Source organism: Triticum urartu, chromosome 6A, assembly GCF_056163025.1.
Source record: "Triticum urartu cultivar PI428250 chromosome 6A, HENAU_Tu73, whole genome shotgun sequence".
Classification (NCBI taxonomy): Eukaryota; Viridiplantae; Streptophyta; class Magnoliopsida; order Poales; family Poaceae; genus Triticum; species Triticum urartu.
This window is the reverse complement of record NC_141878.1, coordinates 21,030,605-21,034,811: the sequence shown is the minus strand read 5'-3', so window position 1 is coordinate 21,034,811 and position 4,207 is coordinate 21,030,605.

The following is a 4,207-nucleotide window of genomic DNA, read 5'->3' as shown; positions in this document are numbered from 1 at the left end:
ACCCGGTGGACCCCCGGGACCCTTCCGGTGGTCCCGGTACAATACCGATGACCCCGAAACTTGTCCCGATGGCCGAAATAGCACTTCCTATATACAATTCTTTACCTCCGGACCATTCCGGAACTCCTCGTGACGTCTGGGATCTCATCCGGGACTCCGAACAACTTTCGGGTTACCGCATACTAATATCTCTATAACCCTAGCGTCACCGAACCTTAAGTGTGTAGACCCTACGGGTTCGGGAGACATGCAGACATGACCGAGACGACTCTCTGGTCAATAACCAACAACGGGATCTGGATACCCATGTTGGCTCCCACATGTTCCACGATGATCTCATCAGATGAACCACGATGTCAAGGACTTAATCAATCCCGTATACAATTCCCTTTGTCTATCGGTATGTTACTTGCCCGAGATTCGATCGTCGGTATCCATATACCTTGTTCAATCTCGTTACCGGCAAGTCTCTTTACTCGTTCCGTAACACATCATCCCGTGATCAACTCTTTGGTCACATTGCGCATATGATGATGTCCTACCGAGTGGGCCCAAAGATACCTCTCCGCTTACACGGAGTGACAAATCCCAGTCTCGATTCGTGCCAACCCAACAGACACTTTCGGAGATACCTGTAATGCACCTTTATAGTCACCCAGTTACGTTGTGACGTTTGATACACCCAAAGCATTCCTACGGTATCCGGGAGTTGCACAATCTCATGGTCTAAGGAAATGATACTTGACATTAGAAAAGCTTTAGCATACGAACTATACGATCTTTGTGCTAGGCTTAGGATTAGGTCTTGTCCATCACATCATTCTCCTAATGATGTGATCCCGTTATCAACGACATCCAATGTCCATGGTTAGGAAACTGTAACCATCTATTGATCAACGAGCTAGTCAACTAGAGGCTTACTAGGGACATGGTGTTGTCTATGTATCCACACATGTATCTGAGTTTCCTATCAATACAATTATAGCATGGATAATAAACGATTATCATGAACAAGGAAATATAATAATAACCAATTTATTATTGCCTCTAGGGCATATTTCCAACATAGGAAGCGTGATATAGAACTCTAATGTTTTGACAATAGAGTTCTCAACCTACTTCCACTCCCGTGTGCCTTTTTAAGCTCTCTCTTTGGCCGAAAACAATCATTAAAATCACAAGGGTTATATTTCAATCATTTTCTGACATGTGGGTGAGAAGTAGCTCACCTGGTATGTGTCAGTATTTTCCTTTAGGTACCACACATTTTTCCTATAGGTATCATGTTGCATGGCTACTGATTCTGAGATTTCTAAATAATCCCCTTTTCTCTTGGCTGGAAGGAACCTTTCCCCTAACAAAAGAAGATTATTTTTGGCAACTGAGACATCATTATTATGATGTTGAACTTAGAGAAGTATACCTGCCTGTTTTATATGTGTCATCATTTAATACAAGATGTCACATAAAAATTATACTATTCTACTGTTCGAATTTTAAAATTGCTTTACAATATAGGATTCAAGATATATCAGCATACATGAGAAATATTTAGGGAAAATGATATCAAAGTGTTCCACTATCTGGATAATTTGTTGTTTAAACATAGTTTAAATAGATACTACATGTATAAAAGGTCACACCATATGCCTATGAAAAATAAGCAGCATGTTTGGCCAATCTACATCCTTCCCAAATGAGACAAACAAACATATGATTAGGCGAATTGTTCGCCCATGATTGTATCTTCATATATTGAATTTTGAGAAATATAATGTGATTAGATGTAATTGAAAAACATTTTAATTTCATGGCATTAGAAATGATTTTTTCCAATTTATATGCATACCTTCTTCTGTAGATCTCCATGTTTCTAAACGTATATGCTTAAAAATACATCAAGTATAGTGGTTCATTTCAGAAAATCATAGTTTTTCATAATATAGATTGAAAGAAAATATTAGATAACCGACCCGTGCGAATGCACGGGTTGACGACTAATATATACTAGTAGCTAACTTATCCTACTAGCACTAGTCCTACTCGGTGATTTGCTTTTGAAACCTACATGTACACATGCATGGAATGGACACACACGTAGTCATGTTTAATTCTAACCGAAGCTCGGCCTGCTAGGTAACTTCGATCTTGCATTGCTGCTTGAGGAGCCCACTCTGGCCTTCAAACCTCACAGCCTTCTCTACGTCCACTGGCTGCTTCTTTTTAGGCAAGCACGGGCTACCGGCGAGGAGGTTGTGATGGCGTGGGTGGAGTAAGGGGCGAGCGCTCATGTGGTCCCTTTCAATGGTTATTTTTTTAATGGTCATGGGGAGCTAATCTCATTCCCATCTGAATATTTTCATTCGATTTTGCCAAGAAATTTCATGGCTTCGTACAAGATAGGTTCAAATGAATCAGAGTACATGAAAAATACAATAGAAGAGACACAAATGAAAAACACCTGCACATACAACCACACACGTCACAACACATATGCATACGAGACACTGAGAGCATCCCTACAAGCAAGTCACGAAGGGAACCATGAAACCATCGCACCGCTGAGGCAATGCAAGAATACCATCGGAAAGCGACACATAGCCCATATTACACCGCAGGCACCAACCACATGACACCACTGGCAACCACCGCAAAGACCGTGACAAAACCAACGGACCCACATTGCCCGAAAAGCACCACCACCGTTGACGAAGAGCTCCAATCATCCGAGACCAAACCATGAGAGCTCAATGCTATTGGCGCAGCCGAGTCTACACGACCTATGAAGATGAAGAGCCACTTGTTGCCGAGGTTACAACACAACAAGGATGTCGTTCGCAAGTTTGAAGGGTGTCACGGCACGGAGCCAAGGGCACACCTGAATAGCTTGATAAACATGCGCACTCACCGTTGTGTGAAGCGCCATGAGAGCACCTAAAGGGGACATCATAGCCAAGGCCGTACTGTCCAACAGCGCTGCCGAAAGGCAACACTAGTCAAGAATCCAAAGCAAGGCCATACTGTCCACCGGCACTGCCGAAGGGCAACACTAGACAAGGACACACTAGCCAAGAATCAAAAGTCGGGGCACCACTAGTGGCGGCAACATGCTAAAGAGGGAGAAGTATGTTGGCGCAAAAACGGAACTGTGGGTCACCAGTGATTGCCGGAGACAAGGAAGAAGGAGGAATAGGTGAACACAGAGAATTTGCGGGCGCACAAACACCTTGCCGCAACAACGGCGTTTTCAGTTTTCTGCACGAGCTCGAACTCGTTTTCCACACAGCGATACACAGGGGTTTAGGGAGACTTATACGCGCGCTCATACGCCGCGCCTACTCATCCACTACCCACGCCCCGCACCCCCTGGCTCACGTACCCGCCGCGCTCGGACGCGAACGACGCGGCCACTACCGGTGCTAGCTACGTGCTCACCCCCTGGTTCTTCGCCAACAGACACACGCACTCACGCACACCACGGTCCTGGTGCGGCTCGGACCGCATGCCTCGTGCCCAGCTCGCGCACGCACGCTCGCTGGCCACGGCCGTGGCTTATTGCCCATCAAAGTAGCCACACCCCTGGCCATGACACTCCCGCATTAGACAATACAACATCTATGGAGCTTGCCAACCCAACGGAACAACGACCACCACGACACCCCCCCCCCCCCCCCCCCCCCCCCCCACGTCCCACATAGAGAGCGAGCCACCTCCACAACTGCCATCTGCACCCTAAGGTACTGCCAACCAGTACGGGAGCGCGCCACAACAACCTATTAGATGAGTGGCAAGACAACCAACAGTACCATCCGACACCATGCTAGCCTACACCATACCAAGAAGATGACCAGGTGAAGCCACACCTAGGGCATCTCCCAGCACCATCCGAGTCAACCAAAGGACCAACCTGCCTACCATCGGCAGCAGCACATCGTCGCCCGCCCGACACCATGGTGGCAAGCAAATGCCCCTTCCTAGAGTGATATTCACCCCTGCCCAAGCCGGCCATGTGCACCATGCCCGGGGCAGTGTGACTCGCCACCGTAGCCGGCTGGTTCCGGCACAACACACGACTGAGCAGATCCTCGGTGCCATGCACGAGGCCAAGCAAAAACCATCGGGGAAGAGCAATGGAATAAACTGTGGGAGGAGGCTTGGAGCACCGCGCACTGGTGATGGTGTTGTCGTGTGCTAAACTAGTTTGGCG